Source organism: Panthera pardus, unplaced genomic scaffold (genome assembly GCF_024362965.1).
Source record: "Panthera pardus isolate Hobbes unplaced genomic scaffold, ASM2436296v1 HiC_scaffold_17, whole genome shotgun sequence".
In the NCBI taxonomy this organism is placed as follows: Eukaryota; Metazoa; Chordata; class Mammalia; order Carnivora; family Felidae; genus Panthera; species Panthera pardus.
Window position 1 is genome coordinate 113055587 of NW_026526732.1, and position 20670 is coordinate 113076256.

Here is a 20670-nt window from a genome sequence, read left to right on the forward strand (position 1 = left end):
TGGGTTTGAGCCCCACATCGGGCTGTGTGCTGACAGCTCAGAGCCTGGAGCCTGCTTCGGATTCTGTGTCTCCCTCTCTCTCTCTGCCCCTCCCCCACTTGTGCTCTTTCTCTATCTCTCAAAAATAAATAAACATTAAATAAACAAGCAAATAAATAAACACTAAAAAATTAATTAATAACAAATAAAATAAAAAATAAACGAACCCCATTATATTCTAGCTGAGATAGATCTTTGTATGTGGTGGTGTGGGGGGGGAGTCCCTATCTTTCCTGGGAGTTGCTATCTCTCCATTAAATGAGCTGGAAGTTTAAAATGAGAATTCATCCTCTATTAGGGCGCTAAGATTTATATACATGTATATATATATGTATTATACAGATATATGTATACATGTATATATATATTTATTTATGTTTATTTAGAGAGGTGAAGCAAGAGAGAGATGGAGAGAGAATCCCAGGTAGGCTCTGTGTGTCAGCACAGAACCCGGTGCAGGGCTTGATATCCGGAACCCCGAGATCATGACCTGAGCGGAAATCAAGAGCCACACACTTAACCGACTGAGCCACCCAGGCACATATATACATATTTTTTTTTTTTTTTTTGAAATGTTACTTCTCCACTGCCCAGGACTTTACTGATTTTAGTCTTGAAAGTCCCACATCCCGGGATCCTAACCCCCTCGTCCTAGGCAAATGGATGGCTGGTGGCCTATTATCTATCTGCTAAATTCTGACTCTTCAAAGGCAGTGCCTGTATTTCCATTATTATTACTTTTTGTGCCCACCGTGTTAGCCCAGCGTCAGACACTTACTACATACCCGGTAAGTGTTTTTTTTTTTGATGAATGAATGAATGAGCGAGTGAATGAAAGCATAAGAGAAGGGACCTGGAGGACAGAGTAAAGGCAGGAGAAGAGAGAAGGGCACCTCAAGAGCTGAATACCCTGCAGATCTAACGTAAAGCAGAGTAATGGAAGTGATCAGTCAACACCGCGAGCAGTCACTTCAACCTTGCTGCACCTCGGAATCCTCTAGAAAGCTTTCTAAAAATACCAATGCTCTGGCTCCACCAATTGAATGACGTCTCCATCGCGAGGGCTCTGGCACGGTATTGTCCACGAGCTCCCCCAGGGTATTTCTTCACTGCAGCCAGGGCTCAGAATCACCGGCTTAGGGCCTCTCCAGGCAGTCAACACACGCTGCAGGGGAAGAATTCTGGAAAAAACAAGCTGCAAAATGAAAAGATGTGATTCTAACACACTTCTCTGATAACCTCGCTTGGGTGAGCTTCTTACTTCTACGGCTCTCCCTGCTGCTGCTCCGGACACATAATTATCCTCCCAATTATGTGACTTCTTGACTAATTTCTAGAGAGGAAAACCAGAGAGTCAGAGGAATGTGGTGGCCAAATGTTCCTCGATCTAATGGGAATGGCCAATCTGTCTTGCGATAGTTGTCTGGAAAAAGAAATAGCAGCCAAGGCCAGGTAGAGAAAATGGTGAACGTTAGCAGTTTTGTTAACATATCCAGGAAATAGACTTGCTACTGGCAGGCTAAATAAATGTGTGCCACACATGACCTTCAAAACCATTGATCTTAAAGGTTATAAACAATACCCAACTGACCCATTGGTCTGTGTCCTCGGATTAAGAGATCCTGCTGTGGATATTCCCCTTTGTAGTGCATCGCTGCCAATAAGGAAGACTACTTTAAAAATATATATATTGAACCAGGTTATATGTGATCATTAATCACAGGCTCTCCCCAGGACTGCCGTCGTAAATACCGCATCTGCATAAAACTCCCTGCTGAAATTGCCTCATCATCTCCTCAGCCTTCTAGGAAAAAGCAGACACACTTGGAGGAAAGAGGAATTAAAAAGGCACAGAGAAAGGAAACAAAGAACAGGAAAGGTGCTGCCTTTTACAATTTCACTTTGAATTGTTTACATTTTTCAAAATTGCCTTATTTTTTAAATGACTTTATTATCCCAAATTATTCAAAATTGGCTTCTAGATATGCTAGCCCTTTGTCTCATAGCACTGTGGATGGTGACGTGAAACATGATACTTTAACTTAATCTTTTGTTATGTTGCTCTTTCCCTATTACCAGGCACGTCCTCATGGGGCAATTCCTTATTTCGCGGTGCCAGAAACTTACACAAATTGACAAATACAAAATTAAGTACCGGCTCTGGGAAGGGGCCCCGAAGCTGAGGCTTCATTAATATCACAGAAAATTTGCCACCAGCATCATATTTGGGGATGTTAATGATATTTCTTTCCTCCTATTGTTTTAAAAATGACATCAAATTATATGGGCATAAAAATTCCAATAACACAAAATTGCACAAATAAAAATTGAAAGGCTTTTTTTCCCCCTGCCCCTCATGTTACTCTATGGAAGTTACTGCTTTCGGCATTTAGTATGTGAGATGTACCCATTTTCAGGAAGTGCTTTCGAATAGCTATTTATGGTTTATTTTCTTTCCAGGGTTTCACGTATAACATATATTTTTTTCAAGGGTTCAGGTAAGCACATCCATGCTGTCAACTTTCGACTATCAAAGGCTGTTTGTTTCAATTCATGGGTTCTCAGGTCTATTCCCTTCTCTACCTTCTCCTTCAAGTGTGCACTTGATTTGGGGATATTAGGTCTGTTACTACAACCCACCCATGGTAAAATGGACAACTCAGGAGTCCGACTTTGGTTTGAAATCCTGTTCAGCAATTTAATAATGACAGGACTTAATGATCACTGCTACTTCACTCTAGGGGGCGCCTGGGTGGCTCAGTGGGTTGAACGTCCAACTCTCAATTTCGGCTCAGGTCATGATCTCCCAGTTTGTGGGATCAAGCTCCCACGCTAGGCTCTGCGCTGACAGTGTGGAGCCTGCTTGGGATTTTCTCTCTCTGCGCCTCCCCTGTTTGTGCATTCTCTCTCAAAATAAATAAATGAAAACCTTAAAAAAAATACTATTTAACTCCCTTCAGTTCTCCTTCACCACTGACCAGTTTTGAAGTTCAAAATCAGGATAATAATGAAAATTGGCTCACAGGGTTGCCGCAAGGATTAATTGAGATAGTACGTGCAAACAACTCAGCACCATTCTGCAATATCACTTCTGCAATAAATATGAAAAAAAAAATCTTCAAGGCCATCAAGTTCAAGGTGATCATCATTACCAGCTTCATTACCAGCGAGGTGTTTTCAAATCTTAAACTGGTGATTTTGAAAACAATGAAAACAATTGAAAACAACTCGACCAGCTTTAACGATCGGTGAAGGGCTACAGAAAAGGGGGGTTATAAAAAAATTAAATAGGATTTTCGCTGCTTATTTGTAACTTGGTAGATGCTTTTTGGTACAAAAGTTTGAAATTATTGACTATGGTGAAATTTGGGGTGCCCTGTAGAAAACGGTATTCCAAGTAACCTCCAAGTACACCAACTTGTATGCTGTCCCCGGGGTCACAGAACAGAGGGGCTCAGAGACCAAATTATCACATGGCTTATTAAATCCATGTAGAACACACAGTGAGAGCAAAGGGTAGGAAGAGGCTGCTAATCATCTCAGGGCGGTGTGCAAGCGGGACAGAAGGATCTCCTTACCCCAACCCCGGGTATGCGACAATCACACGTCCAGCCTCTCTACCGCAAAGCCTGCCCGGCGGGTGCCGTCTCTGCAAGCAGAGCAGGGAGCGCAGCCAGGGGGTTCGCAGATGGGAGACGCCTGGAGCCAACACACACTCGCACTTTCCAAAAGACACAGGGCGAGTCCGTCTGGCCAGTAGCTGTAACTTGCCAATGAGCCTGACGAGCAGCTACCATCTATCCGGCAGGGGACACGCGGGGCCGGGATGAACGCTCCCCCCACGGGTGGCTGCTTGAAGACCTCGTGAATATGTACTGCCTCCTCGGCCCTCCCGGCTCCTCTTACCCACCTTCAGCATCTTTGGTTTTACCCAGCTCACCTAGGCCCGACACAGGCCCCAAAGTATTTTTTCCTCCACCTCGTTTATCTATCCTCTTTTGATTTTTAACTTTCTACAGAAGAACAGAGTAGTCTGATTCCATTCAATACACAGGGTTTACACTCATGGTGGTACAGTGGGCTTGTTATAACTCTGCTCTCAAGCCAGGTCACCTGGGTTCAAATTCCAGCCCCACCACATGCTGGCGGTGAACACGTGGATAAGTTACTTGACCTTCCTGTGCCTCGGTTGCCTTCTGTGCAAAATGGGGGGTGATGATGACACGAATAGTACCTACCTGATAAGGCCGTCGTGTTGAGAAGACAAATTCTTCAGCTTCAAGAAGACAGTGCCTGGCACTTAGGTAGGATTCAATACGTATCAGCTCCTATGACTTTTAGCCCTTTGGACAGGGTGCTCTTGGCTGGCTGCCTGGCCTGGGGGCCTGGGGAGAGAAGACAGTGTGTTTACAGAGGGAGAAGGCAAATCTCTCCATTTGCAGACTGCTTGCAACTTAACCAAGAACATCTAAGTAAATGACCAGTTTAAGATTTGAAAACAACTCGCTAAGCAGATAATATGACCCCCATTTCACAGACCGTGAACCTCAAGGTCAGGGCATGAAATGGCTTACTCAGAGGCACACACTGATTTGGTCATGTCTTGAACCCAGCCCTTCCAACTGTGTGGTCGGTACTCTCTCCTGCTTGAAAATTAGACGTCCCTTCCAAAAACCTCCTTCCACCGCACGTTTAGACTAAAGTATGAAAACTCTGTACAGCCAAAGGGAAGATTTAAAAATGGTTTCTCCCCAACGGACAGTGATTAGTTGACAGTATTGCATAGATGGCTTATAACCGATCATCTCTGATTATGTCCTGGGGTGAAGTCTTCATAGTTGGGACAGCTGGGGAGGTTAGAAGATGTGCAGAGGACAGATCTCAGAAAGGGCCGGCTGGTTTCACCATCTGGCCTAGGATTGCTAAAAATGGTATTTCATTGGAATTCAATCTCTCTATTCAAAAACTAGTCTAACAATGTAAACAAAATACAGTAAAAGCTGGGTTTGCGAGCATAATTCATTCCAGAAACACACTTGTAGTCCAAAGCACTTGTATATCAAAGCGCATTTCAAGAACCATTGGCTCAGTCGTGATCATGTGACATTCAGCATCACATACCAGTCATTGCAAGACATCGCTCGTTTTTGAAGTTAAAATGTATTGGAAAGGTTTGCTCGCCTCGCGGAACACTCGAAGAACACGTTACTCGCAACCCAAGGTTTTACTGTATAGGCACAAAGGAGAAGATATTTACGGATCTCATCACATTTGCACAAATAGAAGTGTAGGCCCGAGGTCGCCTGGTCTCTCCTCTTGCCTTCAGTGGAGGCATCGTACTGAGCCAGTCTTCAACAACTGCATTGAGTGGGGAAAATATTTTACTATGGAGAAATGTCAAAGAGGTAAAAGAATATCACACGGAAGGAAAGAAAGTGACCGTTGACCGAGGACAGAATCCTATTGCCACACACACGCGTATACGCAAACACGTGCGCATGTAGACACACAGGCCCGCACCCCAACACACACACACACACACACACACACACACACACAGAGCCAAGTGAAATTAAACTGGCTGTCAAACCACACTTACACTGTCTCACATTTGACCAACCTGGAAAGTGGCTCCATATCAGAAGGATCTCCTTTTCCTACAGAGTGCATTCTTTCAAATGCTTTGGTGAATTCAAGGATCATTTATTTTCAAATTTCAAGTAGTCAAACATACTCTGACGGACGAGGCCCCCCAACAACCAGGCTCCTGTGCCATCCCGGCCCCAGTCATAATCGACTCTTTGTATAAAGAGGCAAGATGGATTTCTTCTCAGAAGTCTTAAAGTCTTTACAGTTATATTAAAAGGGGGAAAAAATGGACGCTTTGTAATTTGCAGAAAAATGCATCACTCTTTCTCAAGGCACGAAAATAGTCCTGAGGGTGCTGTGAGGAACAGTCATCATTCCCAGGGGGCCTCAGTTGCAAGAAGGGGGCGTCCAGAGAGGCCAGGACTGACTGAGGGTGGCAGGGGTCTACTCCTGGGTCTTGTGATGGCAGGAGAATTTAGGTATCTCGTTACAGTATCCAGGAGCTACCTGTCCTCCAAATAGTGCTCGACATCCTTTCCTCTTCCTAACTAAACTTTACGTTCTCTTCTGCCAACACTGGTAAACCTCAAACCTAAAATAATCGTGATTTATTTCGTGGTGCTTTATTTTATAGCACTGTGCACATGTATCAGGAAGAGCTCAGTCAGAAAAGCAGAACCATTAGACATGTATAGGAGAGGTTTACGGCAAGGAATTGGCATATGTCGCTGTGGGGGCTGGCTAGGCAAGTCTGACCACCCTTCCCGCACCCTCCCCCAGGGCATGCCACCAAGAAAGGCAGGCTGGGGCGCCTGGATGTGAGCAGACGTGGACATTTTATGGGAGGATTTGATTTCTTTTTCTTCAGGAAAGCTTCAGTTCTGCTTTTAAAGCTTTCAACTGATGGACTTGAGCCCACCAGATTTTCTAGGATTAGCTCCCTCACTTAAAATCAGCTGATTATGAACTTTAATGGTGTCTCTCAAAGACCTCCCCTGCAACACCTAGATTTGTGTTTATTTGAAAAACTGGCAAGTGTAGCCTGGCCAAGTTGGCACATCAAAAAGACCATCACGGGGGCGCCTGGGTGGCCCAGTCGGTTAAGCCTCCGGCTCCTGTTCAGGTCACGGTCTCAAGGATCCTGAGTTCAAGCCCCGTGTCGGGCTTTGTGCTGACAGCTCAGAGCCTGGAGCCTGCTTTGGATTCTCTGTGTCCTTCTCTGTCTGCCCCTCCCCCATTCTCATTCTGTCTCTTTCTCTCAAAAATAAATAAACATTAAAAGAAATTAAATAAAAAAGACCATCACAGTATATAGATGTGTCCAGAGCTACTCTAAGGATTTCATCTATTAACTCATTCCTGTATCGCACAACAACCCTAGGAGGAAACTGAGGCACAGAGTAATAGAATAAATTGTTCAAGATGGTAGAAGAGACATTTGAGGCCAGGTGATCTGGTTCCAGAGACCATGCTTCAACCATCATTTTGCTGATTCAAGCTTCCCAGACACTTAAGATTTTTTTTTAATTTATTTATTTTGAGAGAGAGAGAGAAAAACCACGAGTGGGGGAGGGGCAGAGAGAGAGGGAGAAAGAGACTCCCACCCAAGCAGGCTCCACACTGTCAGTGCAGAGCAAGGCAGGGCTTGAACTCACGAGTCGGGAGACCATGACCTGAGCCGAAGTCAGATAACTGACTGAGCCACGCAGGCGCCCCTAAAAAATATCTAGAGTGTTGTTTTGTCAAGGGACCATTGCTTTTCCTACCAAAATTTCTTGTATCCCATTCCCACTCCTTTGTGTACAATGCTATTTTTCTTTAGGTTAATGATGTCTCTGACAATTAGTATCGCGATTATCCTCACAATTAAGAACAGCAGATATACATTAAGTTCGCTATGCTGTCCTAAGTCATTTGGTCTAACCCTCATTGACATAGTAATCTATTTTGTAATCCATTTTATAGGTGGAACAACAGAGGCTCAATTGATTCCAAAGTTCTCCCTAAGCTGACAGACCTAGGGACGGAGCTAAAAATGTTTGTTCCTGTGTTTAAGAAGGAATTGTCCTACAAGCCAGATAAAGTTTCTGTTTGCTGTTTGGAAAGGGGAGCGGACAACGAACACAAGTCTGGAAAGGGAAAAAAAAAGAAAAGAAGAGAAGCAGCTTGGATGCAAGTTCACAAATAGTCTGGAAATATTTGGGAATTTAATCATTTTATGTAGGATTTTTTTTTCCCCCGTGAGTAACTGCTGAGAAGAAGAAGAAAAAAAAAAATCTTTCATTGTGTCAAACTCAGTGGTGGTTTGAAGGAGATGTTGACGGCCACACTTGGCATGTTTTTCCAAGCTGTCATGGGTGTGAGGAGATGGGCTGTACTGCCCGTCCCGCTGACCTTCACGAGCCCGTAAGGAAAAGTCCTGAGTAGGCAGGTGTGAGGGCTCCTGAATATGTTTACCAGCCAGAGGGAACTGCTTTTACAATTCTGCCAAGTTGACTTCTGTTCAGAATCCCAGCAACATCCCAGCTGTCCTGACCCTGGGGTGCACACACAACTAAGGAGGCTTGTGTGCGACACGTCACCCCCCCCCCCCCACCTGTCACTTAGACTTGTCACCTCCTCCACCTCCCATTGAATCCTCGCTGAGGAACATTTCATTCTCCAGATTGCTGCTGCAGGAGATTGAAAAATAAAATAAAACAGCTGCGGGGAAGGTACAGGTTTATTACTTATAAAATCTCTACCGGTCAATTACCTCTTTCTTGCTCACTTGCTTTTTCTTCTTTCTTTCAGAATTATTTCAACGTATTAGATATTTTAAATACGTAAATATAAAGTAATAGATATCTGTGTACCTAGCCCTGAGACTAAACGGATGTTAACGTGTTTTATCTTATTTCCTTTGGATCATTTAAAGGCAGAAAACATTAGAGTCCCAGCTCAGACCTTACTCCTTCCCATTTTCTAACCCTTGTTCCCTGGATGATTATCTTGACGTTGATGCATATAACTCCCATCTACATTTCTGTGCTCATACGGTGTACCTGTCAGTCTGTCCATCTATCTGTCCATCTATCATCTACCTACCCAGATGTTTCTGAGTCTTCAACATGACACATTTGACATCTTATCTGTATCTTTTTGCAGTGAACTTCTCTTTTTAATGATATGTTTTGGAGATTTGTGTATGATTATAGTTATAAACCTAGATCAAGTAGTCTGTCTTTTTTGTTTAGATTTTTGGTTTGTTGGCTCTTAGAAACAGCAATGCAATAACCATCACGTTATGACTTCCTATGAGCATATGCTGGACTTTCAAGAGGGAGAATATCCAGGAGTAGAACAATTGAGTCATTTGGGGTACGTGATCTTGATCTTTTTTTAACATAACTACGTTGCTTTTCAAAATGGCAGTACTGATTTCACTTATCTACAGTGACGTATGGGCAGTGTTGCCATGAATGTTACAATCATAGGTGGTGCTACTCCTATAAAGAATCAGAATGGCACCTGCGGAAATTAAGCAAATTTGCAGCCCTTTGTAGAGGAATCTTTTATTCCTGCTATGCTCACCATGACATGTTGTTGCCAGATGCAGTATCTGTTTTGCCCGTTTAAAATAATATGCCATTGTTTTCATGTGTTTGCTTGCACTTCCCTGATTGGTAGAAAAGTTGAGTATCTTTTCATATGTTCATTTGGTAATTTTGATTTCCTCCATCATTAATTGCTATTTTTTCTACTGGGTTTTCTTTCCTTGTATTTGTAGGATTTATTTACCAATTCAGGGTACTAACCCCTGTCATTTGTTTGTTCCTCTGGATGGCAATATTTACACCCATTTGTGCTTTGTTTCATGTGCCTTTTGCCAAATAGAAATTTTCAACTCTAATGTAATCAAATATATCAATCTTTACTTTTGGGTGTTGTGCTATTCATGTTTTCTATAAGAAATTTCTCCCAACTCAAATATAATGAAGGATTTGGGTTTGGTTTTGGTTTTTTACTGTTTTTTGTAACATTTTTATGGTTTTGTTTTTCATATTTGGTCATTGATCTTCATTAATGAATAGTGTATGAAAGAGACTGCATGTTATCTTTTCCATGTGAACAGGAAGTTGGCCTAACACCGTGTATTGAATAGTCTCTCTTTTCTCCAATACTTGATAATACTCCTTGAGTTTCTGTGCTCTTTTTCTACTTTCTCTATGCTGTTCTATTAATATTTTTTTCTATTCCTGAACTATACTTGTAATGATTATAGCTTCTTAATAACTCTTTTTAAACTGAAATACAACTGACATATAACATTGTATTAGTCTTAGGTGTACAACATAGTAATTTAATGTATGTGTTGTGAAATGTTCACCATAAAAGTCTAGATATTATAGTATTGATTTAAAAAATGTTTTAATGTTTATTTATTTTTGAGAGAGAGAGACAGAGGGTGAAGGGGGAGGGCACAGAGAGAGAGACAGACATAGAATCCAAAGCAGGCTCCAGGCTCTGAGCTGTCAGTGCAGAGCCTGGCATGGGGCTTGAACCCATGAATGGTGACACCATGATGTGAGCTGAAGTCAGATGCTTAACCGACCAAGCCACCCAGGTGCCCCATAGTCTTTATAATATATGCAATAACTTTATACTTTCTGTCAGAATTTTTCAATAAATTGAGTTCCATGAGAAGGCTCATTAATAATCTAATAGCAATGGCATTGAATGTATGGATTAATTGTAGGAAAATTCCCTTCTTTATGATGACGTTGGAACTTCCCCCTCTTAAAGCACAGTATATCCTCTATTATTTCGGCTTCCTCTTTTGAGCATTATTAAATTATAACTTTTGTCATGAATTGTATATCTACTGTTGGATTTATTTCTACATGCTAGTATTATTTTCTATTTAAAAATTACATATTAACTGTTTATTTTGGAAAAATACCATTGATTCATAGGAAGTTGCAAAAACAGTACAGAGAGGTCTCATGTACCCACCACTAAATTGCTTAGTAGTAATTTCTTCCATAACTATGGTATAATATCAAAACCAGGAAATGGGCACTTGCCCAATCTGCAGATGTTATTCAGATTTCAAGCGGTAGGTGCATGTGAGTGTACCTGTATGCAATTTTCTCACAGATGTAGATTCATGTAATCACCACCAAAGTCAAGATATGGACTGTTCTTTTACCATGAAGATCAATTCTGCTATCATCCCTTTGTAGTAATACACTATCCTCCTGACTTAACAACTGGCCACTGCTATTATAGTCTCTGTATCATATTGTCATTTTGAGAGTAACATAAAAATAGAATCGTTTTTTACGTATGTAATTGTTTTGAGATTGGCCTCTATTCACCCAGAATAATTCCCTTGAAATCCGTCTAAATTTTCATGTATATCAATATTTTATTCTTTTTTATTGCTAAGTAGTATTCCACAGCAAGAATGTGCCTCATTTTGTGAAACCATTTGCCCAATGCAGGACCTTCAAGTTGCTTCCAGTTTAAGGTTATTATAAATAAAGCCACTCTCAACATCTGTGGACAGGTTTTTATATGAACATAAGTTTAACTAATGCTCACGAGTGCACTTGCCAGGTCAGATGATAGTTACACTTATAGTTTCGTAAGAAACGTCCATAGTCTTTTCAGTGATGGTACCATGTTACATTCCCACCAGCAATTCACAAGAGGTCCAGTTTCGCCACATCTTCACCAGATTTTTGCTGTTTTCACTTTTTTTTTTTTTATCTTAGCCATTCTGATGAGTGTGCAGTGATCTTTCATTGTGGTGCTAATTTGCATTGCCCTAACAGCTAAAGATGTTGAGCACCTTTTCATGTGCTCCGTTGCCAATTGTACATCTTAGGTGAATAGTCTGTCCGTACCTTTTATGTGTTTTCTAATTAGACTGCTTAGTTTGGAGAGTTTTTAATATATTCTAGACATTCTTCATTTGTCAGATATGTGCTCTGCAAACATTTTCTCCCTGTCTGTTGCTCGTCTTTCCACCCTCCTCACAGGGTCATTCACAATGCGAAAGTTTTGCTTTGTTTTGTGTTTCACTTTCTTTTTTTTTTTTTTTTTTAAGATTTTAAGTAGTTTTGACACCCAATGTGGGTCTTGAACTCACAACCCTGTGATCAAGAGTCACACACTCCAAGGCATCCAAATCAGCCAGGAGGAGGTCAAACTTTCACTCTTCTCAGATGACATGATACTCTATATGGAAAACCCAAAAGATTCCACCAAAAAACTTCCAGAATTGATTCATGAATTCAGCAAAGTTGCAGGATATAAAATCAACGCACAGAAATCAGTTGCATTCCTATACACCAATGAAGGAACAGAAAGAGAAATCAAGGAATTGATCCCATTTACAGTTGCACAAAAACCATAAAATACCTAGGAATAAATCTCACCAAAGAGGTGAAAAATCTATACACTGAAAACTATAGAAAGCTGATGAAAGAAATTGAAGAAGACACAAAAAAATGGAAAAAGATTCCATGTTCCTGGATAGGAAGAACAAATATTGTTAAAATGTCGATCTTACACAAAGCAATCTACATATTCAATGCAATCCCTATCAAAGTAATACCAGCATTCTTCACAGAGCTAGAACAAATAATCGTAACATTTGTATGGAACCAGAAAAGACCCCGAATAGCCAAAGCAATCTTGAAAAAGAAAACCAAAGCAGGAGGCATCACAATCCCGGACTTCAAGCTATACTACAAAACTATAATCATCAACACAGTATGGTACTGGCACAAGAACAGTCAGATCAACGGAACAGAATAGAGAACCCAGAAATGGACCTACAAATGTATGGTCACCTAATCTTTGACAAAGCAGGAAAGAATATCCGATGGAATAAAGACAGTCTCTTTAGCAAGTGGTGCTGGGAAAACTGGACAGCGACATGCAGAAGAATGAACCTCGACCACTTTCTTACACCATACACAAAAATAAACTCAAAATGGATGAAAGACCTCAATGTAAGGCAGGAAGCCATCAAAATCCTCGAGGAGAAAGCAGGCAAAAACCTCTTTGATCTTGGCCGCAGCAACCACTTACTCAACACGTCTCCAGAGGCAAGGGAAACAAAAGCAAAAATGAACTACTGGGACCTCATCAAAATAAAGCAAAGGAAACAATCAGCAAAACTAAAAGGCAACCGACAGAATGGGAGGAGATATTTGCAAATGACATATCAGATAAAGGGTTAGGATCCAAAATCTATAAAGAACTTATCAAACTCAACACCCAAAAAACAAATACTCCAGTGAAGAAATGGGCAAAAGACATGAATAGACACTTCTCCAAAGAAGACATCCAGATGGGCAACCGACACATGAAAAAATGCTCAGAATCACTCATCATCAGGGAAATACAAATCAAAACCACAATGAGATACCACCGTACACCTGTCAGAATGGCTAACATTAACAACTCAGGCAACAACAGATGTTGGCGAGGATGCGGAGAAAGAGGATCTCTTTTGCATTGTTGGTCAGAATGCAAACTGGTGCAGCCACTCCGGAAAACAGTATGGAGGTTCCTCAAAAAACTAAAAATAGAACTACCCTACGACCCAGCAATTGCACTACTAGGCATTTATCCACAGGAAACAGGTGTGCTGTTTCGAAGGGACACGGGCACCCCCATGTTTATAGCAGCACTACTGACAATAGCCAAAGTATGGAAAGAGCTCGAATGTCCATGGTTGGCTGAATGGATAAAGAAGATGTGGTATATATATACAATGGAGTATTACTTGGCAATCAAAAAGAATGAAATCTTGCCATTTGCAACTACGTGGATGGAACTGGAAGGTATTATGCTAAGTGAAATTAGTCAGTCAGAGAAAGACAAAAATCATATGACTTCACTCATATGAGGTCTTTAAGAGACAAAACAGATGAACATAAGGGAAGGGAAACAAAAATAATATAAAAACAGGGAGGGGGACAAAACAGACGAGACTCATAAATATGGAGAACAAACAGAGTTACCAGAGGGGTTGGGGGAGGGGGGATGGGCTAAATGGGTAAAGGGCACTAAGGAATCTACTCCTGAAATCATTGTTGCCCTATATGCTAACTAATTTGGATGTAAATTAAAAAAAAAAAAAAAAAAAAGAGTCACACACTCCACTGAGCTAGCCAGGTGCCCCATGTTCTTCAATTCCAATGGGATCCAATTTATCAGTTTTTTCCCTCCCATGGAATCTAACAACTCTGTGCCTATCTAGTTCTCAAAGACTTTCTCCTATTTTTTCTCAAAGTTTTATAGTTTTAAATGTTAAATTTAAGCCTGTTGTCCATGTAGAATTAATTTCTTTACAAGGTGTGAGGTTGAGGCTAAGGTCATTTTTTTTTTCTTCTGGATGTCCAATTGCTCTGGCACTATTTGTAGGAAGAGCTAGTTTTCCTCCATTGACCATCTTTTGGACTGTTGTCAGAAATCAGCTGAGTACATTTCTTGTAGGTCTACTTTTGGGTTCTCTAATTTGATCCATGGATACATGAGTCTATCCCTCTGCCAACCCATATTGTCTTGCTATTGTGGCTACAGAGTAAGATAGAGTGACCCTTCCCACCTCATTCTTCCTTTTCAAAATAATTTCAGCTTACTCGGTACTGTGTCTTTCCATATAAAGTTTTAAGAATAAGCTTGTCTATGTCCACAACAACCCTGCAGGGATATTAATAGAAATTAGGTTCAATCTATAAATCATGCTGGGGAGAACTGACATCTTTAGTATGCTGAGTATTCCAGTCCATGAACACAGTATGTCTCTCCATTTATTTAGGTTTTATTTGACTTCTTTCATATCCTTTTTCTTTCCTGACAGACTAAATACACTCAAATTGACTGTTTTTATCTGATTCTTCTTGACGGACAGATAGGGAGCACCCAAATTCTTCAGCCTAAACTCCAGGCAAGCAGAGTATTTAAAGTAAAAGGAGAGGGGGCCAGACAGAGTCACAAAAACAGTATCAATTTCTAGGAAGGTAGCAGGAATTCATACTTATTTAGAATGCCACCTTAGGCAAATTACAGAATCTTTGTTCCTTTATTTCTTCCTTTGTGAAAAAGATGACAGTAGAGTTCCCCATCAAGGATACTTGTGAGAGGGCACATTTAGCAATGAAGGCAGGGCTTGGAGCACCCAAGCATTCAGTCAATTTCATCATTTTATTCATTTCCTTGTTAGTTTAATTACCATTGTGATTGTTATTATTTGCCAATCACTTTATAGCTTACATCACAACAACCCTGTGCAGTGAACTGTATTATCAACCACGGAGAAAAATGAGATCTGGACGTGGTAATACAAAGTGGCCAAAATTAGTCTGACCTGCTTGGCTTTAAAGCCCGTATTTCCCCCCAACTTTCTCAGCCGTGGATTTTTAACCCATCCACTGAAGAGTGACAACTTGCACTTGGTGCCTCTAAAGTCCTTCAGACACCAAATCAGGAGACGAGAAGGGGAAGGTCTTCAAAGAAAAACCACCTTTCCTTCTCTGCATCATGCATCAGTCAGGGAGAGGAAGTCCTTCCCTAATGCTTCACTCATGTGTCTGCAACTGAATTTTCAGCCTCTCTCCCCTTATATGGTCCCTAAAGATAGTTTATTACCACTCTCAATGTAATTTCCCACCATTCACCATGGAAGTTGTAATGACTTTTATTGTAAGCATTAAATCACTTGTCACTTGAGGACAGATGGAAGGACACTAATAAATGAAGACGAGAGCCTTTTCTGAAAGGGAGGGTCCATATGTAAGAAGGGGGAGGAGGGGCGCCTGGGTGACTCAGTTGGGTGAGCATCTGACTTTGGCTCAGGTCATGATCTCACGGCTCTGAGTTCGAGCCCTGCATCAGGCTCTGTGCTGACAGCTCAGAGCCTGAAGCCTGCTCTGGATTCTGTGTCTCCCTCTCCCCTCTCTGTCTCTGTCTCTGCCTCTCTCTCACTCGCTCTCTCTCAAAAATAAATAAAAAAACATTTTTAAAATTTTTTAAAAAGAAGGGGGAGGAAAGCATGACTTCTTAAAAATTAAAGATAATTCATATTTTACATCAGGAAGATTTCAATTTGAGCAAGATGTACCTTGCATTGTCTCTCATTCTCAAGGTGCCGAATCAGGCACACCTTAAGCCCCTAAACTAAGAAAGAGCCTGACACTTGCGATTCTGGAAGCTTTCCTAGAAGCTGGCCCAAAGTATGCCTTCAGCCGTGCAGGGAACAAAGCATCACACTTGTGGATTCTGCCCCCACTCTCCTGAGATACCTGAGATATCTCAGGTATAGTAATAAACTATCTTTAAGAACCGTATCTCATACCCTGCAATAGTGGCCACTCGCTGACAGCTTCCCGTTTTGTGGGCCCTTGGCCTCTGAAAGCTGCTAGTCATTCATTCTGAATTGGGGAGATGCAGACGTTTGGGCAGCAGAAAGTAATTTGGGGGTCGTATGGCAGGAGACGTAGTCAGAATGGGAGAAGACGGAGGGTGTCCACACAGAAGGAGACGCAGTAGGTCTGCTGGGTGAGTCGGCACAACGCCAGCCGCTTTGAGACACGCAGGGACTCGACGAGACAGAAGTGGACGACTTACTCACATTTGGTCCGAAATAAGTCTTGCCGACAGGCGGGTCGCCTTGCACGTGGCTACGTAGGGAATCAGGCACGGTCTGCCGTGTGGACCCGCCCTCCTTAGGGCCTCACAGTTATCTGAATTCTGCAAACACGTGGGGAAAGAGGAAGGGAACTGCGTGGACACTTGCCGGTTCCATCCACACCCTCTTGGTACGAGTCAGTCGCATGGCAACGTCTAACTGCCCAGGAAACAGATAAATGTGAGCTAGCGTGTACCCTGGGCAAAGAGAAAGGGGCTCGGGTATTTACCTCCACGGTCCCTGCACGCTGATCTCACAGAGAACCTAGTCTCAGATCATCCCATCCAGAAGGCAGACCAAATGCTTGGCCCTCACACAGACCTGTTCTCTAGGGCCCGGGGAGGGCAGAATTCCACCAAGCCAGTGTAGGGAAGGCTGCCGTTGTGATTCACAGAAGAACTCACCTCGGGGCGCGGTGTTTTATTAACGTGTCCCTGTTTTTGTATCTGCGAAGCACATTCCAGTCTCAGATTTCACGGTGTTAATTCCCAGCATCTTCGTATGTTGCCTTTTCCTCTTTCTTTCTTTCTTTTTCTTTTTTTTTTCCCTTAGCGTTTATTCATTTTTGAGAGACAGAGCCTGAGCAGGGGAGGGGCAGAGAGAGAGGGAGACACAGAATCCGAAGCAGGCTCCAAGCTCTGAGCTGTCAGTACAGAGCCCGACATTGGGCTTGAACTCATGAACCTCGAAATCATGACCTGAGCTGAAGTTGGACACTTTACCGACTGGGTTGCCCAGGCGCCCCTCCTCCTTCTTGTCTCAGTTTAAATTCATAACCCCAGAGACTTTTCTCACATTCCCCTTTCTAAAAGTTTTCCCTTTACCACATTGAACTCTAACATATTACCCTGTTTGACTTCCTTCATAGAACTTGTCTGGATATGAAATTATTATGCCTGTGACACATTTATTTTCTCTCTCTCCCACTGGGATATAATCTCCAAGATAGCATGGGCTCTCTCTGTTTCATACACTGGCAATGGCATTTCCTCAATAAATGACGGTTAGGTAAATTAATAAAATACATCCTTCTGCTTATAAAACTAGGGAAATCCCATTTCATTTTCCATGAGTGCATAAGAAAACAGAGAGCTACAAATACAGACGTTCCAATGCCTAAGAAATACCAGTGGTGTATTAATTCACAGGTACTTTTAAAAATGTTTTCTATTTAACTGTCTCACCATTAATTAATTTCATTGTAAACCAATTCAGAGAGATCTCTTTATTTTTATTTTTTATTTTTTTTAATATGAAATTTATTGTCAAATTGGTTTCTATACAACACCCAGTGCTCATCCCAACAGGTGCCCTCCTCAATGCCCATCACCCACCGTCCCCTCCCTCCCACCCCCCATCAGCCCTCAGTTTGTTCTCAGTTTTTAGGAGTCTCTTATGTTTTGGCTCCCTCCCTCTCTAACCTCTTTTTTTTTTTCCTTCCCCTCCCCCACGGTCTTCTGTTAAGTTTCTCAAGATCCACATAAGAGTGAAAACATATGGTATCTGTCTTTCTCTGTATGACTTATTAGCATAACACTCTCCAGTTCCATCCACGTTGCTACAAAAGGCCATATTTCATTCTTTCTCATTGCCATGTAGTATTTCATTGTGTACCTAAACCACAATTTCTTATCCATTCTTCATTTGATGGACATTTAGGCTCTTTCCATAATTTGGCTATTGTTGAAAGCAGAGAGATCTTTTTAGAGTTCTCTGTGCTTAATAGGTCTGCTTGAGGTCAGAAAAGTACTAACGAGTAGCCATACAATTACCCAAAAACTTATACTATGGGTAATATAGGGTATAACTATAGTAAAGTTCAAAAGAATATGGAGTGAAATAAACAGTATTTGTACTTTCAGAATCAGTTCAGTAACAAATAACCAAAAAGCATGTCAATACCCATTCTATTAATCCAAAATCTATATTATAATCTTTTTTAATTTTTTTTTATTTTAGAGAGAGAGAGCAAGTGAGTTGGGGAGAGGGCAGGGAGAGAGAGAGAGAGAGAGAGAGAGAGAGAGACTCTTACAGGCTCTACTCTCAGTATGAAGCCAGATGCAGGAGTCCATCCCAAGACGCTGGGATCATGACCTGAGCCAAAATCAAGAGTGTGACACTCAACCAAGCCACCCAGGTGCCCATGTAATATTACAATCTTTATTGCAAGGCCAACGTATCATTTTTGCCAGAAGAATTAAATGTAGGCATAAAGGTGGCAATCAAGAAATATAATTAACAAAAATTTTAGACCTGAATATGCAGGAGATCACTAAGTGTCTAACTTAAGAAACAAACAGATTTTTGGGGATGGATTCATAGACAGAATTCTTGCATTTAGGGGAAAAAAGCAAACCTCTGGTCTATTAGGTCTAGAATAAGGCTGGCCCATCGACTTTCTGTGAAGCACAACCTAAGGCTATAGAATCTCCTCTTTCTTTAAGATCCAGGCACTTAGTGGCCCCTGGGCGGCTCAGTGGGTTAAGCATCCGCCTCCTGATTTCAGCTCAGGTCATGATCTCATGGTTCAGGGGTTCGTGCCTTGCACTGGGCTGTGTGCTGACAGCCCGGAGCTCTCTCTCCCTCTCTCTCCCTCTCTCGACCCCTCTCCCTCCCCCCCCCCCCCACCACACACTGTCTCTCTCAAAATAAATAAATAAACTGAAAAAAAAAGACGAGGGTTGAGATACCATGAAGTTAAAAAATCATGAAAAAAAAGATCCAGGTACCTAAAAATGTGTATTTCATCTAATGAACACAAAGATTGTATAAAGAGAAAACCTCTTGTATTTGAATCTAATGCCAACATCCCCCGCCCCCTCTCTCAGAATACTTGTGAACTCGGTAAATGCCTACTACAGGTTTTATACTGTCACTTTACTTATTTCATGTTTCTGCTGTTACAGGCTTGCTAATTATCCCAAGTAGCATTGGCAGGTACCTACATATTACGCAGTCCCTACAGTAAATCTTGGATTGTAGTTCCTTTGTGCTTGTGTGGCATCCACCTTATCAGCTCAGATGACTGAGTTCCGGATGAGTAACGAACGGTATGTTGCTCTGGATTTGCATCCACAAACCTGAGTACTACCAATTCCAAAGACACCAAGGGCAGCACATTCTCCCGGCTTACCATCGGCTTCCCCTCCCAGTGGGATATCTCGGCAGCTCTGCTACAGCCCTATTTTTCAAAGTCAAACACTGAATTCAGGTTCCACGAACCTGCCAACTCAATGCCTCATTGATTTTCCTTTATTGTTTCCAAATATATTGTGTAGATAAATGAGGGGTGGAGAGGATTTTTAAAGTTTGTGTAAGGATTTAGTGAAGATTAAAAAAAAAAAAAACCAAATGTTTGGGTATTCATACATTGCTTATCTACTCCCTTTGGAAGCCAATGGGAAACCATCCAAGAAGGATTTTCTATCCTTGCCAACATTTCCTGCTTTAAGTTGGGTGAAAACAGCATGTGGTCCTACTTCAATACTTACATGTTTGCAATTTTGGTCATAGTCAGAAATTGCTTCAGTAAGAAATTTGGGGAAACAAACAGGTAAATCAATTCAACTTGAAATTTTGGAACAGTTATGTGCTGGATGTAAATATAGGTATACTCTGCTTTGTCCAAAATGGACTATCTGACCAAAGCAAACAGAGTAAAAATAAAATGAGTGGTTCAGAAATGGCGAGTCTTGGTTTTACGATGATTGGTTTTATAAATCTGAGCGGATCTTTTAGATCCTCGGTTCTTTCATTGGCTAAATTTTCATATTCTAGCTAACAAGCTTCTCAAAAAAATTTTATGCCTTATGAATATGAAATAATATTCATAAATTGGTGGTAGTTCATGACCTTCTCTGGGACAACACATGGTACGCAGAAAGATCCCAAGCAGTTCGCATTATAAATGCATACTACCTGTAAGAGGGCCATTATCTATATGAGTCAAATTCCTAAGTGCCTAAGTTGACCAAGTGATGTGATGACCCAGCATAAAAGCAAATTAGGTCCATTATATCAGAAAATAGCTCTATGTTATATTTGGTTAAACTTCTCATACAATTTGAGTTTCTTACTCCTTATTCTCCTAGATTCTGTGGAGTATCAAACGAACCCTGTGTTGTTCTACCCTTCATTTGATCACATAACTACAGGGAGTCCTCTAGTGTATACAGTATCGAAGTTATATTTAAAGGCTCAATACCAGCAACGCTCCTTCCTTAATACCTAACGGCATGACTTTACCTATGATGGTTAGGTAGGTTGTTGGTTATGTTTCTCTAAATCTCAGCCATGGGTGATTTTCAAAAGATCTTCCCAAAGGTCAATTTCATGTTATTTATTGGCCAATC

General features: G+C 41.4%; 1 long non-coding RNA gene across 2 annotated transcripts in view; it reads right to left on the reverse strand.

Annotated features, from left to right (window-relative positions):
• LOC109252706 (uncharacterized) overlaps positions 1 to 20670 on the reverse strand; it is a 413372-nt gene that overhangs the window by 50415 nt on the left and 342287 nt on the right. For both annotated transcript variants that reach the window (XR_008423024.1, XR_008423025.1), the window contains 2 exons: positions 5161 to 5266; positions 4278 to 4424 (listed from right to left, as the gene is read on the reverse strand). This is a non-coding gene — a long non-coding RNA (uncharacterized LOC109252706). The remainder of the gene's footprint in view (positions 1 to 4277; positions 4425 to 5160; positions 5267 to 20670) is intronic.